Raw genomic sequence first — 22,473 nt, forward strand, 5'->3', positions numbered from 1 at the left:
AAGAATCTTCCTGCCAATACAGGAGACTTGGTGGGTTCGACTCCTGATCTGGGAATATCCCACATGCCGCAGAGCAACTAAGCCTGTGCAGCACAACTGTCGAACACAACCCTGCCCTAGAGCCTGGGAGCCGCAGCTATGGAAGCCCGTGTGCCCCCCAGCCTGTGCACCACAACTAGAGAAAAGCCTGCCCAGCAACAAAGACCCAGCACAGCCAAATAAACAAATAAATTAAAAATTTTTTTTTAAAAACCACTCATCAGTTTCACTCCAGAGCCTTCTATCTGTCACATACTTGTGGCTTTGAGGAAGTCCTGTAAACCTCTGTCTTGGACCCCAGTTTCATCCTTTCCCAAACAGAGGATGGTCAGTGACCTCCTTGGGTTCTGAGGTCATCTGACTAATAGGACACAGCAGTGAGTGTCCACGGGGGGATGATGGAGAACAGTATTCTGCCTCCGGTATCATTCAGCTCCTCTCCCTGAGCCTGTTCGGCACAAACCTCCTCTGTACTGTGGCCTGAAGTCAGCCACCAGCTCAGGGTAGCTGTAACCATTTAGGAGAGTGAGCCTGTGTATACGAATTAGTTGATATAAAGATCAAACTCAGATTCTTCCAAGATTTTCTAAGATAAGCACTTTGCAGCGAGAAATGAACCTGAAAGCAGGTGTCTGGAGGATTAAAATGGCATTCAGTCTGCTAGGCAACTGCATTGTAGAAAGACTTATTGCTAAAAGAAAATAAATAGCTGTGGCTGCAGTCAAGATCTGGGGAAAGGGTGAGAGAGGATGGGGAGGAGAGATAACTTGTATACAGACCCACAGACAGGAAAGTCTGGCTGAGAAGGTAGCTCCAAGCAGGGTGGCTCAAGGAGAGGAAACTGGGGTGGCCTGGAGAGTCTTAACAACAGGGGGACTGAAGGTGTCCTGGGTTGGACGGTGTCCCTCATCATGTCTGCCTGGAACCTGTGAATGCGACCTTATTTGGAAACGGCTCTTTGCAGATGTAATCCAGTTTAAGGTGGAGCCCCACTACCTTAGGGTGGGCCAGAATCCAATGGCTGATGTCCTTATAAGACAAGAAAAGCTTGGACACAAAGGGAAGATGGGCATGGGAGGATGGAGGCAGAGACTGGAGAGATGCTGCTACAAGCCGAAGAACGCCAAGGACCGCTGGTGTCTGAGTTCCAGCTGATATAATAAAATAAAATATTACAGATTGGACTTCCCTGGCAGCACAGTAGATAAGAATCTGCCTGCCAATGTGGGCAACATGGGTTCAATCCCTGGTCGGGAAAGATCCCATGTGCCAGAGAGCAACTGAACTCGAACACCACAACTACAGACCCCACATGCTGTAACTGCTGAAGCCCAAGTGCCTAGAGCCTGTTCTCCTCAACAAAAGAAGCCACCACACTGAGAAACCCCATGCATTGCAACTAGAGACTAGCCCTGCAACTAAAGAAAGCCCAGGTGCAGCAACAAAGACCCCATGCAACCAAAAATTAAATTAATTAATTAATTTTAAAAATAGCACAGATTGGGGGGCTTAGATGGCTGCCTTCTTCCTGTGTTCTTACATGGTAGAGAGAAAAAGAGACAGAAAGATCTTGTCTTTCTTCTTATAAGGGCATTAATCCCAGGATGGGGGCTCCACCCTCATGACTTCATCTAAAGCTGATTACCTCCCAGAGGACTCAAGTCCTAGTACCATCACATTGGAGATTAGGGTTTCAACATTTGGATTTGGAGAGACAGGTATTCAGTTGATAACAGCCGGGAACTAGCAGAAGCTAGAAGAAACAAGGAAGTATTCTCCTCTAGACCCTTCAGAGGGAGTGTGTTCTATGGATACCTTGATTTCAGATTTCTAGTGTCCAAGACTGTGAGAGAATAAATTTCTTTTCTTCTCTTTGGAGGGTGTATCAGTCAGTTGATCAAGTTTAAAAGATGGCCTTATCAACGGATAGCAATTATCTGCTTTATACTGTCAGATCTCAACTTCGTAGAGCAAATCAGCAAGAATCACGTACTATGAAAATGCAGCTGTCTCACACACAGAACCAACAGCATGGAATCATACATGACCTAGACTGGGAGACAAAACCACGGCATCTTCACTAGTATCTGACTCCTGCCTCCCTCCCCAGCCTCATTGGGGACCACTCTCCCCTTGCTCAATATACTGTAGTCTCTCTGGGTAACATTCTGCTTCTTGATAACGCCAAGCTCTTCTCTGCCTCAGGGTCTTTGCACTTGCTTCTCCTGCCTGGAAAGCTCTTCTGGCTCTTCACATGATGAGCTTCTCCTTGCCCTTCAGACCTTGCCTTCAATGCCAACTCTTCTGAGAAGCCTTTCCTGACCACCCTATCCATTAGGGCAGAATAATACCCCTCCTTCAAAGACATCAATGTCCCAGTCCCAGGAACCTATGAATATAGTGAGTTTCCTGCAAAGGGGAATCAAGGTTGCAGATGGAATTGTTTGCTAATCAACTGATTTCATGACATCATCCTGGATTATCTGGGTGGGCCCAGTGTAATAGTAAGGATCCTTAAATGTGGATGGTGATTACAGCCATGAAATTAAAAGATGCTTGCTCCTTGAGAAGAAAAGCAATGACAAACCTAGGCAGCATATTAAAAAGCAGAGACATTACTTTCCTACAAAGGTCCATGTAGTCAAAGCTATGGTTTTTCCAGTAATTGTGGATGGATGTGAGAGTTGGACCATAAAGAAAGCTGAGCACTAAAGAATTGATGCCTTTGAATGGCGGTGTTGGAGTAAACTCTTGAGAGTCCCTTGGAGAGCAAGGAGATCAAACCAGTCAATCCTAAAGGAATTCAACTTTGAATATTCATTGAAAGAACTGATGCTGAAGCTGAAGCTCCAATGTTTTGGCCACGCGATATGAGAGCCAACTCATTGGAAAAGACCCTGATGCTGGAAAAGACAGAAGGCAGGAGGAGAAGGGGGCAACAGTGGATGAGATGGTTGGATGGCATCACTGACTCAATGGACTTCAGTTTAAGCAAACTCCAGGAGATAGTGAAGAACATGAAGTCTGGTGTGCTGCAGTCCATGGGATCGGAAAGAGCTGGACACGACTGAGCAACTAAACAATGAAAACAGGGATAAGACAGGCAGAGGGTTCAGAACTGAGAGATGGCATTTGAGAAAGTCTTGACTGACCGTCACAGAGTTTGAAGATGGAAGCAGGTGCCAAGAGCCAAGAAATATGAGTGACCTCTAGAAGCTGGAAAAGGCAAGGATGCTTATTCTCTCCTGGAGCCTCCAGAAAAGAGTGCATATCTGCCAACACCTTGATTTCAGCGCAGTGAGATGCAGTGTGGACTTCTAACCCCCAGAACCATCAGATAATATATCTGTGTTATTTTTTTAAATTTATATGTACTTATGTGACTGCACCGTCTTAGTGTTGGCATGCAAGGTCTTTAGTTGCTGCATATGAACTCTTAGTTGTAGCATATGCGATCTAGTTCCCTGACCAGGGATTGAACCCAGGCCCTCTGCACTGGGAGCTCAGAGTCTTAGCCACTGAACCATCAGGGAAGTCCCACATCTGTGTTGTTTCAAGTCACTAAGTTTGTAGTACTTTGTTACAGCCGCCAGAAGAAACCAATACAGACCTTAACCTCAAAGCCAACCCCTGAGAAGCCTCCTCTGACCCCCAGATCCAGAGTAGTACCCCCTCCCTCATCCAGTCACTCAGGCACCTCTGTGCTAAGCACTGTTTTAGGCACTGGGGAAAACAGCAGTGAACAAGACATTAAAAATCCCTGCCCTCGGGACTTCCCAGGCAGTCCGGTGGTTAAGACTCCGGGCTGCCAATGCAGGGGGCCACGGGTTCGATCCCTGAGTGGGTAACTAAGATCCCACACGCTACGTGGTGAGGCAAAAAAATAAAATAGAAACTGAAAAAAGGAAAAAAAAATAAAACCTTGCCCTCGCAGAGCCTGCACAAGGGGGCAGGCAGGGAGACACAATAAACAAATGAGAAAAATAACTGGTGTGATGAGAAGTCTAGGGAGGAAAAGCAGACCCAGGAGGAGGGCAGGGGAGGAGGGGGTCCCGGGGTCAGAGTACAGAGCACACCCGGAGTGTGCTGTGTAAATGGCATGGTGCCTGACGGCAGGGGTTCTCCAGGGAGGGAGGGGGCCAGGCAGAGGAGAGAAAGCAGGATGGCAAGTGAGAGGCCAGCGTGGCCATCTAACTCATCATGCAAACCGGGGCCTCTGAGAGTCGAAGTGACACCATTAATAATCGTGCTGGTCAAACAGCCACGAACCTGCCACGTCTTGGTGCAGGGTCGCCGGGAGCTGGATCCCAGCGGCTGAAGGAGGGAGTAGGGGTCTGCGAGGCAAGGACCGGGTGTGGTATGGCCTTGTAGGTCAGGTTGAGAAGGCTGGCTTTTACTCCAGAAGAGGTGGAAAGTCATGGGAAAGTTTTGAGCAGAATACTATGGGTTTATGTTTAAAAGGGTTTCCCTTGCTGGCATGGTGAAAACTGACCCTCAGGGGCAGAGGCAGGAGGCTGGTAAAGACGCCTGGGATGCCCAGGGGCCCCTGTGTGATGGACTTGGAGGGACAGTCTGATGACAGAGATGAGAGGATGTCTTCAGACCAGAAGTGGGGTGAGGGACAGGGAAGCCAAGGATGACAGCTCATCTCCTGCGGGGACTTTCCAAGTGTGTGAGTTTCTGACCCCCTTGTCTTCTTCCTCTGTGTAGATCCATGGGGTAGGGAGCCTGTCTGCAATGCTCAGCACCCAGCTGTCTGGAGTAAAATAGCATGCTATTGTGCCAATAAGAAATCTGAAACAAAAGAAATTAAATGGTTTGCCCAAATCATTGTTTTCTCAGGAGCAAAGTTCAGGTCATCCAATACCACATCCATAGCACCTGGCTGTAGATTCATTGCCTTTACATCCCTGGTCCATTTCCTTGCCTTTGTTTGAAACCTGGTGCATGGGGAAGTAAGAGCCTTGGAAGTGCTGGGGTTAGAAAGCACAGTTAGAAATGATCGGGAATTAATTTCACAAGGAAAAGCTCTGAGTGCTCCTGATGTGAGAAAGGCCACTGAACTGGGCTGGACCTCAAAGAATCAGGAGCATCACCTCTGTTCCCACCATCAGGACTGACGGGACACCAGGGACAAGTCTTCTGAACTCCTTGCTTTCATCGCCACTGCACGAGGGAGGATGGTCTTGCCAAGCCGAGTTATTTGTCCTCATAATTCAAGAAGAAAGCAGGCATGTTTCTGAATTGCCTTACCAAGCTACCTTTTTCCTTGCCTGAATTTTCTCTCCTCCCTCAGAATCCAGGCAGTAGCACTGCCTGGTGAGACTGGCGGAGCTGGGTCAGGGAAGGTAGGACGAAGGAGCTGCCTGCAGTTTTCTGAGAAGACGTCTTGGTTTTCTCTCTCAATCTAGGTCATGGATGATTTCCACGCTATCGCCAGACATGAGCTTGGTTCTGTGTGTGAGGCAGCTGCATTTTGATCCTGTGTGATTCTTGCAGATTTGTTCATTGAAGTTGTTTGAGATCTCACAGAATCAATCAGATGAATCACTGCTCATTAATAAGGTCACCTTTTAAACTTGCTGAATGGACTGGTCTACCCTTCAGAGAGAAAGGATGGACTTATCTGACCAATTCTTAAATCATCATCATGAGAGACTGAATATATCTCATGAGAGACAAACCAGGTGGCTCAGTAGTAAAGAAGCTGACTGCCCATGCAGGAGACGTGAGAGATAAAAGTTCAATCCCTGGGTCAGGAAGATCCCCTGAAGTAGGAAATGGCAACCCACTCAGTATTCTTGTGTGGGAAATCACATGGACAGAGGAGCCTGGTGGGCTACAGTCCATGGGGTTGCAAAGAGTCAGACACGACTGAGCACTCACACATTTGATTTCATTTTATATTATTATGAGAGACTGAATATATAAAGACAATGGCCACACCACATATACAAATAGAGATTTTACCCACAGCCTGCCTCCACCTGCCTGGGAAACCGCCCCCCTCCCTGCAATAAACAGCCCAGGAAGCCAGTCTGCTGTAAATCAGACTTTCTGGAAGCCAGATTCCTATCCTTGTGACAATCCAAGAAGCCAAACAGCAAATTCTAGAGCAATTGACCCCAAATGACCAGATTTAGATTACTAACGAACAGCTTTCTTACTCCTTGTCCTCTCTTCCAACTTAGGACCAATCAGAGGAAACCAACTCTGTATGCTTAACCAATCACCTAGGACGTCCGCTTGTAGTCAGCCTGCCTACAGGTTCCCCAGGCCAACAGCCTCCAATCAGGGCACACCTGTGACCTTCCCTTTTTTCCACTTTAAAACTTTCCAGTCTGCCTTTGAGTCTTTGCCAAAATGCAGGTGACACTGGCCCACTCCTTCGCTATAGCAAGTTCGGAACAAACAGCCTTGTTTTTCTTATTTGGTTGGTCTTTTTCACCATTAACTGAGGACTAGGACTTCCCAGGTGGCACTAGCGGTAAAGAACCCACCTGCCAATGCAGGTAGACATAAAAGACGCAGGTTTAGCCCCTGGGTTGGCAAGGTCCCCTGGAGAAGGGCTCACAACCCACTCCAGTATTGCCTGGAGAATCCCATGGACAGAGGAGCCTGGTGGGCTCAGTCCATAGGGTCTCATAGAGTTGTATGCAACTGAAGCGAATTAGCATGCATGTAACAGAGGCCTAAAGAGGCTTAAGTGTACATGCATGCATGTGTAAAATCATGTATATGCATACACATACAGGCAGCACAGAGTTAAATACTCTTTTAAAAGTTAGGTTTTCATTGGCAAATGACTGAATTTTAGTTCCGGGATTCTTTGGCAAATATCTAGGTAAAAGTGGGCCTAAACAAGATGCGGGCACTTCCCCAGAAACTACTGTATCCAAAATGTCGTGGCTCTGAATTTGCAGAGAGTTACGTTCCAAGTGTCACCTCCACTCCGTTGGAGAACGGTGGCCAGTCCTCCGGAGCGGGCAGTGTCTGCGGCTCCAAGCCCACTTTTGCCTTAAGATGGTGAAACCAGGACAGACTCCCAGCCAGCTTCAGGCTGGGGAGACTGCAATCCTGGGTGGTGCGGATCTTCATCTGTTCCTGGAAAGGACTGTGACAACCAAAACCCACAGGGGGACGGAAACACCAAAGGCTCCAGGTGTCACTGGAGGAGAAGCCAAGAGGGCCCCGGGGCCAGATGAGGAAGGAGAGGGCTCTGTGGGGGTGTCATCACCGAGAGGGAGGGAAGAGTTAATCAACCTTGAAAATTGAGTTGAGCCCCTATGGGCTGAAAGAAATTAAGGTGACCTTCAAATAAATCAGTTATGGCCAAGTACAGAACATTTTGATTAAACCTTTAAATCTAACCCTGGCTGCTAAACCAACCAGATGGAGCATTATGACTTTCTGTGACTGGCCTTCTTAGACTAGAGTTGGGGCACAGGTGTGTCATATGGTGGAGACACAGCCTCTCCCCTGAATTCTGCTGCAACCTGAATCCCAGGGCTCTGAGGCAGAAAAGAAAGGACACGCCCCTGGAGAATCAGAAATGTTTGGTGAGGGGTTTGATGTGGGCTTTCAGATGTATTTGTACCACCAGCCATCTGACACCCCACGTTCCTCATTCCAACCGTCCCTTCTGCCCTTTTCCATCACGAGAGGGATGGCCAACCTCGACGAAGCTCCAAACCGGATGCCTTGTCACTATCAGGTTAATGAGACAGTGTGTCCATTTTGCTGGTAAAATTCCTTTCTGGCAGTTTAAACGCATGTTCAGCTACTGCATTTGCATTTCCAGCATGCCATCCCAGGTGTGACTTCTTTTATCATTAAATTATCATCGTTTCTGACATGCGTGTTAGTCGCTCAGTCGTGTCTCACTCTTTGTGACCCCGTGGATGTTAGCACGCCAAGCTCCTCTGTCCACAGAATTCTCCAGGCAAGAATACTGGAGTGGGTTGCCATGCCCTCCTCCAGGGGATCGAACCCAGGTCTCCTGCATTGCAGGAGGATTCTTTACCCATCATTATTTCTGCCTGAGTTCAAATCCTAACTCCATCCCTTACTGGATCTGCTTCCTCTGTGACTCTGTTCCCTCATGTAGAAAGAGGCAGTGTGAAGTGCATACTTGGTCGGGCTGATAAGAGGACTCAGTGAGTCCAGTGCTAGAGGGGTCCTGGCTCATGGCAGGCACAGCAGATGTCTGAGCTATTCATCACTCATCTGTCAGTGGGGACTGGAATCAAGGCACTCAGTGGGGGGCAGGCTTTGAGGGCTGCAGAAAGCTCCAAAGGCAGCCATCCCAGGAGGGAGAGAAGGAATATGGCAGAAATCATGAGCGAGTGAGAGAATTGTACTTGAAAAAAAATGAGATGCTCCCGGAGATTCAGAAATATTTGACAGAAAGGTCCTTGGAGATGCCGCTGGTGGGGCCAGAATTTGACCCTGGTGTTCCTGAAACCATAGCCCCGCTTTGGTTGTGTGGTTGGGGTGGCCTACCAGGCGGGGTGATGCCTTTTGAGTTTTGACTGTCAAGGAGGCCTGCTACCGGGTGGACCGGCTCAGCAGAAGGCCTCAGACCCAGCAGACTTCCTCCAGGCAAAGCTTCCATGAGGCCAGAGCCAGCTGCAGGGTTTGTGGGGCCCAGTGGGCAATGAAAATGCAGGCCTCTTGGACTTCCCTGCCGGTCCAGTGGGTTAAGACTCCAAGATTCCACGGCAGAGGTGGGTACAGGTCAATCCCTGGTCAGGTGTGGCAAAAAAAAAAATCAAGCCTCTTGTTAGAAAAGTAGGAAATTGCACCATTAAAGATATTAACAACACAGCGCCTTTTCCTTTCTTCTGAGGCCTGTCGTGATGCTTTTATTTGCGACTTAGTGTCATGCTCCATCAGGCAGGAGGACACTAGAGGCAAGGTTCAGAGGTTGCCAGGGTCCCGTTCTCGCAGTTACTGACCCTGACTGGGGAGGGATCAGTCTCCCCTTCCCACGGGCCTGCCACCCGAGCTCATGGTGGAGGCGGAACCCCCAAGGAAATGCACCTTCCGTGGACACACCTGGTGCCTGGATAAGGGGTGGAAGCCAACAAGCCACCTGCTAAACACGCCACGGCACAGCCAGCCCTGAGCGAGGAGAGCTGCCTGCTCTGAGGCTCCTGCTGGGAGCTGAAGGCTCCAGGGACACGCTGATCTCCCTGCCATCCCCCACCCTCACCACCCAGTCCCTGGCCCGGGCGGAGGGTGAGGCTGGGGAGCAGATGACTGAGAACTGTCTAGTCGCTGGCCCCAGGAGGCAGAGGGAGGCATGACCCCAAGCCCCCAGCCATCTATTGCCCCATTAGACTTCACTTACAAACACAGATTCAGAGGGAAAATTATTAAGCATACTCCACAATCACGGAGCATGAAACCCTAAGGACAGGGCCCTTCTGAGCCCGGCGCCCTGTGTGACCGCCCTGATGCAAGCCAGTGCCCCGCCCCCCGACACCCTCCCCTTAGCCCTCTGGCTCCTCAGCACCCCATGCATGCCTCTATCACCGGATAAAATCTGTATGCGGTAAGCAAAGGCGCACAGAAGTGCAACTGGAAAATGGTCTATAATTGATTCTGTCTTGCTCCCAAGTCCCCACTCCTGCTAAGGGCAGAAAAAGAGAAAAAAAGAAAATTTAAACACCATGGACTTGCTAATCAAAGCTAGCTCAGTCTCTCCAGGCTTCAAAAACTCCTTCTGAGTTAAGTCAGACACATCAAGGCAAGAGTTCAAGTACATTAAGGTTCAGGTTTCCTCTCAGGGCCCCTTCTCCCCACGCCTTCCCAGACACGATCCCGATTCCAATTCCTGCCTCTAAGACACGTGGTTGAGGTGGTACCAGGCTGCCTGTCCTGGACCCGATGAGCGGCATTCTGCCTGGTTCTCAGGCTCCAGCCCAGAGTCTGGCCACAGGGTCCTCCTACAGTACCGCCCAGCAGTCGCGCTCCCCTCGGGCCTTCCCACTGCTGTTTTGACCTGGAGGAGGGTCTAATCAAGCTTCTGATCTCTTGCTTCTTCCTACTTGATAGGAACTTCCCTAAGTCATATCCTCTGACCCTGTTATGGGTCCAAGTCCACCAGATTTGGTCATAATTTCTTAAAGGGAAGCCCATGGAATTTAGAAAATCCCTTTCTTTCCTGAACCAAGTTCAGTTTCAAGACTATTATCTCATGTACGCTCAGAGTTGATCTTAACATTCAAAGGTAAAAGTCTTTTTTTCCTCTTGTTATATTTCTACCATGAAAATCACAATCCTCCCTGAGGCAAACAGGTAGCCCTGGTTGAATAAGAGAAGGAAAAATATTAATATGTTAGGATTTTATTTCTCTCTTACCTCTAGTATAGCACTTACCACAAAGGTACTGAAACTGTCTCCTTACCTGTCTTCCCAAGTAGTGTATTCGCTTAAAGGCAGGGGGCAAACCGCTCATTTTCTGTATCAAATACCTAAATATTACGTCTGGCGCTTTACAGACTGTCAGAAATGGATGGTTGGATGGATGGATAGGTGTGTGGGTGGGTAGACAGGTGGACAAGTGGATGGATGGGTGAATGAGTGAAAGGATGGGTGGTGGATGAACGGATGGGTGGACGGATGTTTTAAACCTTAAAAAAATATACCCAGCAAAAAGCGAAAGTCACTCAGTTGTGTCCGACTCTTTACAACCCCATAGACTGAAGCCTGCCAGGTTCCTCTGTCCATGGAATTCTCCAGGCCAGAATACTGGAGTGGGTAGCCTTTCACTTCTCCAGGGGATTTCCCAACTCAGGGATCAAACCCAGGTCTCCCGCATTGCAGGTGGATTCTTTACTGTCCGAGCCATCAGGGAAGCCCAAAAATACTGGAGTGGGTAGCCTATCCCTTCTCCAGGGGATCTTCCCAACCCAGGAATTGAACCAGGATCTCCTGCATTGTAGGCGGATTCTTTACCCACTGAGCTACCAGGAAAGCCCCATACCCAGCAAACTCCTACTTACATCTCATTGACCCTATGGGGTCACATGCCACCCTGGGATGCAGAGGAACCTGGGACTGAAGCACTGTAGCTGTGGTTATTTTAAATGGGGCGTTTTATTATCCTGAGCAAAATTATGGTTCTGTTGGTAAGGGAGAAGGGTAGAGTGGATAATGGGTAGATAAGAACAGCCAGAGGGGTGGCATTTTAGCAGAACCTTCCAAGATGTGTAAGAGAGAAAGGGTATTTTGAGCTGAGGAAACAGCGTAACCAAATGGATGGAGGTGAGGGAGCCCATGGCAGTCGCAGGGGCTCCTAGCAGATTCTGTATAAATGCCAGTACGTCACTGTTACTATATCCAGGCAGAAGGTTCTGTAGATAGGATTTGTAGGTCAACCTGAACTGTAAATAAATATTCCTTTATAGATTGAGGTATAGAGACTGACTTGTAGATGTGAGCCCTCATTATGGCTGAATCTCTATTCTAGCTATGTCCTCTTCTTGTTCATTCCTAACATGCCCCATCCCATCTCCTTTATATTCCCAGCCACTCGTGCCAGAGATCTGCTTGTTTTATCAGTCTTCTCAAAGATCCAGCTGTGGTTGTATTGATCTTATTTTTCCCTTAATTTCTGTTCTTATCTTTGTTATTTCCTAATTTCCTTCCTTCTATTTTTGTTTTTCTTGCTTTATTCTGTTCTCTTTCTTCCTTCTGGAGCTGGACACCGAACTCACTCAGTTGGAGTTTAGAAAAGTCTCTTCTTTTCGAATGTGTGCGTTGGCAGGTCTGACTCGCCCTCTATGTAGTCCTGCTGTGGGATTCTTCTAGTTTAGTACAAAGTGATCTAATTATCTTTCGGTTCTCAGTATTTTCTGATTTCCCTTAGGATACCGTCTTTGACCCTTATATTGGGTGATCCATGAATTTAAAGTTTAAAATATATGAGTTAAAAAACAGTTTTATCTCAAAATAGAGTTGCCATATAATTCAGCAATCCCACTCCTGGGCACACATCTGGAAAATCTATAATTCGAAAAGATACGCACACGCCCCAACGTTCATAGCAGCACTATTTATAATAGCCAAGACATAGAAGCAATCTAAATGTTCATCGACAGGTGAATGGATAAAGATGTGGTGTATGTATATCCCACTCTGTGTATTAATGGAGACACACAAAATTGTGGTTCACTTACTTCTACTGCTTTATATGACAAAGATGTCATCTATTTATCTTCTCTGCCACTAAGGGATATTTAGCTTATTTCTGCCTTTTCTCTATCCTACACAATACTGCTATGAAATTCTTACATGTAGCTCTAATGCTCATATTTTCACGTATGAGAAGCAAAACTAGAAGTAAAGCTGTTAGGTCATAGCATCACCAGATAACGCCAAATTGCACTCTAAAGTGGTTGTCTGTCCTCTGTATCTCTAAATCTCTCCTGAAGGGTTTTCTACATTTTCCCCTCTACTTTGCATTCTGGATATTTTAAGAATATCTTCCAGTTCATCCATTCTCTCTTCATCTCTGTGCAATCTGCCATTAAACTGGTTTTGAGCTTTAAATTTCATTATTTACATTATTCATTTCTAGAAGTTCTGTTTGGAGCTTTTAACGTCATTTGTTTTTAATTTTTTATAATGGACATTTCAAACAGAAAATTAGAGACAATAGAATAAGAAATCCCTATGTACTTATTCACCTTCCACAAGTATCAACCTGTAACTAGTCTTGTTTTATACACACGCCTTCCCACAGCTGTCTACTCTGAGATTTTTAAAAATATTTATATTTATTTATTTGTCTGCTCTGGGTCTTGATTGCGGCATGTGGGATCTAGTTCCCTAGTGATCAAACCTGGTCCCCCTGCGTTGGGAGCATGGAGTCTTAGCCACAGGATCACGAGGGAAGTCCTTACTCTGAAATTATTCTGAGGCCCATCTCACTTACCATATCATTTCACCTATAAATGTTGTTCAAATCTGTCTATTCTTGTTTTCATAAAGTATTGTTATTTTCTTGAGAGTGTGAACCTTTCATTTTGGCTTTCGATCATTATAAGCATTCTTATCACAGTCTCTCTTGGCCCTGCTGCCCTGCGGTCTCAGAGTCTTATGGCCCTATCCTCCTGATGGTGTCATCTGCTGTATTCAGCACGACTCTTTCTTCATAAATACAGGTATACCTTGGAGATGTTGTGGGTTTGCTTCCAGACCGCCACAATAAAGCAAATACCAAAATAAACGAGTCACGTGCATTCTTTGGTTTCCCAGCGCATATAAAAGTTATGTTTATACTATAGTCTCAGTGGTAAAGAATCCACCTACCAATGCAGGAGACACAGGAGATGTGGGTTCAATCAATCCCTGAGCCAGGAAGATCCCCAGGAGAAGGAAACGGCAACCCACTCCAGTATTCTTGCCTGGAAAATCCCAGAGGCAGAGGAGCCTGCTGGGCTGCAGTCCATGGGGTCCACAGAGTCAAACACGACTGAGTATTCAAGCACAACAGTAACATAGTCTATGAAGCGTGCAATAGCAATATGTCTATATAAGCAAGGCACATACCTTAATTTAAAAATACTTCTTTGCTAAAACATGCTAACCATCATCCGAGCCTTCAGCAAGTCATAGTAGTAACATCACAGATCGTCGTAATAAGTATGAACGTAATGAAAGGGTTTGAAATGTGAGAATTACCAACATGTGACACTGAGACAGGAAGTGAGCAAATGCTGTTGGAGAAATGGTGCTGAAAGATTCGCTCGATACAGGGTTGCCACAAACCTTCAACCTGTACAAAACACAGCATCTGTGAAGCACAATAAAGCAAAGTGCAATAAAATGGGGTACGCGTGTCCCGGGACTCACTATTGTGAACTCATCTTTGGAGGAGCTTGTTTTTCCCGTGAGAACTTCCTGCTGTCTGAATTGTAAGAGCGCTCCTCTACAGTCAATTTTTTTTTTTTTTTTAATCTCACCACTCGGCACGTGGGATCTTAGTTCCCCAACCAGGGACTGAGTCCACGACCCCTGCATTGGAAGCTAGGGGTCTTAACCACTGGATAGCCAGGGAAGTCCCTAAAGTCATTCTGCATCTGCTTTGCCAGATGGTCCAGGGTTATCACCAGCCTGGGACCAATTTTTCCTTCTGGCATGAGAATCTGAGACCATGCAGACAATACAAATCTGGATGTCAAATCCACTCACAGCACATCTGTGAGGTTTTGATTTTTCGGAGGATCATGTTTGAAGCCCCCCCACTGCTTTTGCCTGTGCAGTAATAGCAAGCTTCTTATCTCCTTGTTAACAAGGAGATCAGGTTTTCTTAGTTCGTCGCCCCTTCACTAAGAGATCAGCCTTCAGTGGAGCCTGGCTTTGCAAGGAGTCAGAGTTCCAACCCTCCACATCCTGTTAACGGAAGATCTTACCTCCCATCTCCAAATCTCATGTCAATCTGAAGGCCAAAGCCAGGGTCCCTGGGTTACTGGCTCTGATTGCATCCCTCCCTGAGGCAGCTGTGGGGTCAACTCACATGATCACCACTCTGGTTTTTCCATCTTCGTTCTGTCCCTGGGGATATCCCTTGCTTGCTTGCTAACGCGGCCTATGGGCGCCCCAGATGGCTCAGTGATAAAGAATCCACTTACCAATGCAGGAGGCTCAGGAGACGTGGGTTCAATCCCTGGGTCCGGAAGATCCCCCTGGAGAAGAAAATGGCATCCCATTCTGGTGTTCTTGCCTGGAGAATCCCACGGACAGAGGAGCCTGGTGGGCTACAGTCCGTGAAGTCACAAGCAGTCGGTTATAACTGAGCATGCACGCACAACTCAGCCTCACAAGGTTTATTTATGTGGTTGTACTTTATCACTGGAGAAGGAAATGGCAACCCACTTCAGTATTCTTGCCTGGAGAAACCCATGGACAGAGGAGCCTGGCAGGCCATGGTCCATAGGGTCTTAAAGAGTCGGACACGACTGAAGCGACTAAGCATGCATAATTTATAATGCATTTCTTTTTGTACGAAGAGTTCGTTCACATTTCTCCAGTCAAGATTTTGTTAGAACTGAGTTTCCTTTATTGTGAAAGCTCATTTAATTTGTTTTTGCTTTTGTTTCTTACTTGCAATTAAAAACAAATAAACCTAAAATAATTACCATAGCATCATGCTCAGATCTGACCATCCTGCCCCCAAAGTCACTGCCGAGGCGCATCCATTCTCTCTGGTCCTTGCCTGGCTAAGGACTCCGGGTTTGAACGGTCCATCTGCGCTATACTCAGCCTATGGGCGCCCTGCCTGGAAGCAGGAAGGTCTGCTCACGACCCTGGCTCATGTGGCCACGCTTCGGTCACCCTCCAGAGACTTCCAGGACAGAGCCCCCGCTTTTTCTGGCTTACGGACCAGCTGTGGTTTTTGGTGCATGAAACACGTGAGCAGTGCTGTGCTACTCCCATTTTGCAGACACCGCAGAATGCTGGGTTTTGCTGTGATACGTATGGCTCTGTCCATTTTTCTTTGTAAATGGGCCACAGTCATCAAAACCACTGATTTGTATCAGTGCCACTAAATAGCCGGCCAGTAAAAAATGGCCCGAGTGTTCACAAACCTAGTTCTTTTCCTATCAAGGAGGAAGAATCCAAGAGATGGAATAAATTTCACCTGCTGTTGCCACAAATCTTCAGCCTTGTGCTCAGCCCCTACGATGCCCCTTGCTTACCTTCTGGGCTCGAGGAGGGAGTGGCCAGGCTTGCCCCTCCAAACCCCTTTCTGCCCTGCTGCCAAATAGATGTGAGGCTAATTTGTCCAGGCCCCTATCAAAACCTCCACTTAGAAGGTTTCTTTTGGTGGTGAAGAAAATGTTCTAAAATTAGATTATGGCAATGGGTGTATGACTGTAAATATACACAAATATTACTCTTTAAATATACAAAAAAACGAAAACCATTGAATTGTGCACTTTAAGCAGTGAATTTATGGAGTATAAATTAAGTCTCAATAAGAGATTTTTAAACAATTTTCTTTATTTGACTGAGCTGGGTCTTAGTTGTGGCCCGCAGGACCCAGTTTCCTGACCAGGGATTGAACCCAGGTCTACTGCATTAGCATGGGGGCTCAGCCACTGGACCACCAGGGAAGTACCCCATAAAACTGATTTTTTAAGGGCTTGAAATTATATGGGGGGAAACCTACTTGGGCACCCAAGCCCTGCTGTAAGCCTAACCTCCACATGACATTACCCTCCTCCCACGCACCATCCTGTTCCAGGCCTGGAGAGGCTGCACAGACCGCCTCCTCCAGCTGGGGTGCCCCTGCCCCGGACCCCTAGTTGACCTATATGGCTGAGCTGCAGCGTGGTTTTCTCCAGAAGTTGAGGCTCTGTGCATCCCGAAGTACCCTGGCCACGGCTCTGGTCACGTGGAAACCGATGTCCCCAGTTTTATCGGTTTGTCTCCTGCGACAGCATCTTAGTCATCTCTGGGGCCTGTCTGGGCGCCTGGCACCTTGAAGATGCTCAATTGATGTTTCAAGCCGCCCCAGCTGGCTTCCCAGGTCTCCCTAGTGGGTACTGAGCTCTCTAGAGTGGAAGGCGCTGGAGCTGTGAGCATGCAGGTAGTAAAACTCCCTTGCAACTGCTGAAATGCCTGGCCCCCCAGCTCCTGGCCCTCCTCTTTAGCTTTTTTTCTTAACCTCTGATTTAGCAGTGATCAATTAGCCGTCCTGTGAGAACCTCCTTCCTTGTCCTTCTGGAATGCTTCTCTATAAGGTACTTTTCCTTTGAGGGGCTGGAAAAAAAACTAGGGGACTGAATGTACTCACTGTAGGAAAGAACTGGGAAAGGCCAATTAACATTCCGCTAAGAGAGAAAATGATTTCTCCCATCAGCAATAAAAACTGACAGCTCTATCAGAAAATGAGCCGGGGGGGAAACCTGCAGAGCCTGGCGGGGCAGGTGGGGCGGGGAGTGTGTGCCCTGCTCACTGAGGGGTAAGGATGCTGAGTGCAGAGACGGCTGCTGGGAGTCAGGGGAGCTCAGGCGGCCAGAGGTGTCGCTGTCTGGGGAGGTGACCCACGGCTCCCAGCCTCACTAATCTGGCCCCCAGGCAAGAAGACGAGCCCTGTTCAGGTTTTATCCCTGGAACTCAGAGCTTCGACTCTCCCAACGGCTTCTCCCTGTACACTCGTTTCCTCTGACCTTATCATAAAAGGAAGCCACGTGATGTCTATTTATGGCAGCAGCGTGGTCTGGGGAGAAGAGGCTCTCAGCCCTGTGAATTCCAGGGGCTGATGAAATTGCTCCTCTGCTCCGGCTCTCTCCCTGCCAGGAATGAATAAACGGGCGCGGGGGCGGCCGGAAGAATCAAATGCCAGCTATCTGACAGACAGGTGCCTTCTTGAGTGCTACGGGTGGGTAATTTGGTTCTCTAAATCAGAGCTTATAAACCAGGATAGGAGTTAATAGAGCTCAAATGCACTAGCTTTAATATGAGAGGAAGTACAGAGGAAGAAAGAGGGGGGAGGCACCCTCATTTGGCCTGGTGGGGAAGACATTTAGCTTTAAAAGATGTGACCACTCACTTTCTATTTTATTTTTCTAACTTTTAATTTTTTTTTTTTTCTTTTCTGTTTTCCGGCCACCTCATGCAGCATGCAGGATCTTAGTTCCCTGGGATTAGAACCCATGCTCTTTGCAGAGGAAGCACAGGGAGTCCTAACCATTGGACCGCCAGGGAAGTGTCTCTATTTTAAATATAAGTATGTTTTGCTTAAAAGAAAAAAAGAGGAGGCCAGTGAGACACCAAACAGATCTGAGATTAGAGCAGTTGTTTATTTTCATTGGAAACATGTCGACAGGCAGTTTGGGGCCATGTTTTGTTCAGAACCATGTCCTCTCTGATTCACAAAAAGGAAACACAGAGACAGGAGACCAGGGTCAGTGTCTAAGAGCGCCGACTCTTCCTCAGGCATCTGTGTGACTCTCATGGGGAGGCAGGAACTGGCTGGTGAGACGGTGCAGGGGTCTCATTTCTCCAGACACTTGTCTTCAGCAGACATTAGTCGGGGGAAAGCAGAGGTCTGGGCCGGTACTGTCAGAGATGATGGCTCTGGGACTATGTGGTTCTCTGAATTGCTCCCAAATGCTTTTGAACTGGGGTTTCAGGTCTCATGTCCAAAATATTCCACTTTCGTGTGTGTGTGTTCTCTGTATAACAGATACAACAAGGCAATAAACTGAAGACCTTCCATACCCAAGAATTGATCCTGGATGAAATCAATAACTTCAGGTACATTTATGGATGCCATGTCCTCAATGGGTTGTTAGAAGGCGTCTTTCAAGTTCCACTGCTGAACGTTGAGGTGACCAGCAGGGGAATGTTAGCTGTTGTTAACAAATAAGTCCCAAACTATTCACGAGTTGTGTGTGTGCTCAGTCGTGTCCAGTGCTTTGTGACCCCATGGACTGCAGCCCGCCAGGCTCCTCTGTCCCGGGGATTTTCCAGGCAAGAGTACTGGACTGGGTTGCCATTTCCATCTCCAGGGGATCTTCCTGACCCAGGGATTGAATGCACATCTCCTATGTCTCCTGCATTAGTAGATGGATTCTTTACCACTGAGCCACCTGGAAAGCCCAAACTATTAATGGTAAATTTAACACAAAAAGACACATGTCTCATCCATGTAACAAACCAGTGCGAGTGTTCATGATTGGCTGGCTTTAATCCACACAGTGACTCAGGGACCATGCCCTTTCTGTCTTTGGCTCCACTACCCTCTAAGGCTTCCTCATCATTACCTGCCTCTGTTTTGGAAAGGGAGAGGGTGAAGAAAGAATGTTTATTTCTCAACTGCATTGGCTCGGCAGTGACATACAGTACTTCTCACACTCCATTGGGCAGAACTGTTCATATTGTCTCACTAGAGACAAGGACAACTTGGGAACACAGTCTCTGGTTGGGCAGCCACTTCCTGGCAACACGTCTGTGCTGTCGAGGGGAGGAGCATGCCTTCTGGTAGATAGCTGTCTTTGTCTCCTCCAAACATCTTAGTGCCGCGTAAAAAAAAATAACCCTCTAGGGGACCTCCCTGGCCCAGTGGCTAAGACTCTGCTCTCCCAATGCAGAGGGCCCAGGCTTGATCCCTGGTGGAGGAACTAAATCCCACATGCCACAATTAAGACCTAGCACAGCCAAGTAAATAAATAATAAATATTTTTAAAAATAACCCTCTACATAGAACTGAAAATGAACATGTATTGAAAGTTTGTGGGATGCAGGTAAAGTGGAGAGGGAAATATATAGCATGAAGTGCTTACATTTGAAAAAAGGAATGTCTCAAATCAATGACCTAAATTCCTACCTCAAGAAACTAGAAAAAAGATGAACAAAAGAAACCCAAAGCAAGCAGCACGAAGGAAATGATAAAGAGTAGAAATCAGTGGAATTGAAAAGAGGAAAACGATACAGAAAATCAGTGAAACTCAAACTGGTTCTTTGGGGGAAAAAAAAAATTAGCCTCTGGAAAACTGAGGAAGTGACAAGGGAGAATACACAAATCACCACTATCAGGGATGACACAAGACATCACCACGGACCCGATGGCCATTAAAAGGACGACAAAGGGAGACGATGAACAACTTTACGCTCATGAATCAATCGTTTAAATGAAACGGACCAACTTCTTGAAAACCAGACTACCAAAACTCAACCAAGGTGAAATACATAATCTGAAAAGTCCTAGAACCATTAAAGAAATTCACTTCATAATTTTAAATCTCTCACTAAAAATACCTCTAGGTCCAGGTGGGTTCAACAAAAAATTCTACCAAGCAGTTAATGGAAAATTAACACCAATATTATGATGCAATTGCTTCCTGAAAATAGTAGAGAAGAGAATACTTCTCAAATAATTTTATGAGGCCAGTATTGCCCTAATACGAGCTTCCCAGGTGGTGCTAGTGGTAAAGAACCTGCCTGCCAATGCTGGAGACATGAGAGATGCAGGTTTGGTCCCTGGGTCGGGAAGATCCCCTGGAGGAGGGCATGGCAACCCACTCCACTATTCTCACCTGGAGAATCCCATGGACAGAGGAGCCTGGAGGGCTACGTACGGTCCATGGGGTCACAGAGAGTTGGACATGACTGAAGTGACTTGGCATGCATGCACACACTGTCCTAATATAAAAACCAAGACAGCATGAAGAAAACTACAGACCAATATATTTCACAAACTCAGAGAAATCCTCATCAAAACGTTAACCAATCAAATTTATAACAAATATTAAAAAGAATTATATACCACAATCAAGTGGAACGCATTCTATGTGTGCAAGGCTGTCTCAATACTAAAAAATCAATTAATGTAACCCGCCATATCAACAGGCCTGTGAAGAAAAATTTTACGAACATAACCAAATAATGAAGAAAAAGCATTTGACATAATCCAACATCCACTTTATTTTTGGGGTTCCAAAATCACTGTAGATGGTGACTGCAGCCATGAAATTAAAAGACTCTTACTCCTTGGAAGAAAAGTTATGACCAACCTAGACAGCATATTGAAAAGCAGAGACAACAAAGGTCTGTCTAGTCAAGGCTATTGTTTTTCCTGTGGTCATGTATGGATGTGAGAGTTGGACTGTGAAGAAGGCTGAGTGCCGAAGAATTTATGCTTTTGAACTGTGATGTTGGAGAAGACTCTTGAGAGTCCCTTGGACTGCAAGGAGATCCAACCAGTCCATTCTGAAGGAGATCAGCCCTGGATTTCTTTGGAAGGACTAATGCTAAAGCTGAAACTCCAGTACTTTGGCCACCTCATGCGAAGAGTTGACTCATTGGAAAAGACTCTGATGCTGGGAGGGATTGGGGGCAGGAGGAGAAGGGGACGACAGAGGATGAGATGGCTGGATGGCATCACTGAGTCGATGGACGTGAGTCTGAGTGAACTCCGGGAGTTGGTGATGGACAGGGAGGCCTGGCATGCTGCGATTCATGGGGTCGCAAAGAGTCAGACACGACTGAGCGACTGAACTGAACTAAACTGAACATCCACTCATGATTTTAAAATAACCCCAAACTCTCAGTAGAATGGGACTAGAGGAGGATTTCTTCAACTTGATAAACAGCATCCACAAGACACCTAAAGCTAATAATCCCACAAAACTTGACATGTTGTGTTTTATTTTTTCAGCCAGTTAAGAATACTTTCAAATTTCTGTTTTGACTTCTTTTTTGACCCATGTGTTATTTAGAAGTGTGTTAGTTTCCAAATACTTGGGCATTTTCAGAGATCTTCCTATTATCAATTTCTAATTTAATTTCGTTGTGATAAGAGAGCATACTTTGTGTGACTTGAATCCTTTTAAATGCACTGAGACTTGTTTAATGGCCCAGAATATTGTTTATCTTGGTAAATGTTCTGTGTGAACTTGAGAAGGATGCATATTTTGCTATCATTGGGCAAAGTATTTTATAAATGTCAGTTAGGTCAGGATGGTTGATAATGTTGTTCCAAGTCTTCTAAGTACTTACTGATTTTTGTCCACTTGTTCTGCTAAGTCACTTCAGTTGTGTCGACTCTGTGCGACCCCATAGATGGCAGCCCACCAGGCTCCCCCGTCCCTGGGATTCTCCAGGCAAGAACACTGGAGTGGATGGCCATTTCCTTCTCCAATGCATGAAAGTGAAAAGTGAAAGTGAAGTCGCTCAGTCGTGTCCGACTCTTGGCGACCCCATGGACTGCAGCCTACCAGGCTCCTCCGTCCATGGGATTTTCCAGGCAAGAGTACTGGAGTGGATGCCGCTTGTTCTACCAGTTATTAAAAGAAGAGTGTTGAAAGCTTCAACTATAATTGTCAACTTGTATATTTCTCTTTGTAGATCTATCAGTTTTTACTTCAAGCATCTGGAGACTCCTTGAGACCCCCTGGACTGTAGCCCTCCAGGCTCCTCTGTCCGTGGAATTCTCCAGGCAAGAATACTGGAGTGGGTTGCCATTTCCTTCTTCAGGGGGTCTTCCCAACCCAGAGATTGAACCCATGTCTCCTGAGTCTCCTGCGCTGGCAGGTGGGTTCTTTACCACTGCACCATCCGGGAACCTTTTTTTTTGTTGTATGGAATGTTCCTTATAATGACTGTGGAAGTGGTTACACAACTCTATACACTTGTCAAAACCCAGAGACTTATATAGCCAAAAGAGTGGATTTAACTGTACATACATTTTAAAATAAGTTTAAAAATAAATCTTTTTAAAAGTTAAAAAAAAAAAACCCAAAACTCATTGTTTCCAAATAAAAGAAGGGAAGGAATCTAGGCAGATGGTACTGATGAACCTGTTTTCAGGGCAGCAGTGGAGATGCAGACACAGAGAACAGACTTTCGGACACAGCGGGGGAAGGAGATGGTGGGAAATGAAAGAGTAGTACTGAAGCATACACATTAGCATAA

At 46.6% G+C, this 22,473-nt stretch overlaps 1 long non-coding RNA gene across 1 annotated transcript; it reads left to right on the forward strand.

The window, feature by feature from the left end:
- Window positions 1-16,771: 16,771 nt before the first annotated feature.
- Window positions 16,772-22,234, forward strand: LOC123333473. Its single transcript, XR_006550897.2, has 3 exons — window positions 16,772-17,437; window positions 18,245-18,315; window positions 21,907-22,234. It is a non-coding gene; the product is annotated as an uncharacterized LOC123333473 (long non-coding RNA).
- Window positions 22,235-22,473: the final 239 nt, after the last annotated feature.

Source organism: Bubalus bubalis, chromosome 4 (genome assembly GCF_019923935.1).
Source record: "Bubalus bubalis isolate 160015118507 breed Murrah chromosome 4, NDDB_SH_1, whole genome shotgun sequence".
In the NCBI taxonomy this organism is placed as follows: domain Eukaryota; kingdom Metazoa; phylum Chordata; class Mammalia; order Artiodactyla; family Bovidae; genus Bubalus; species Bubalus bubalis.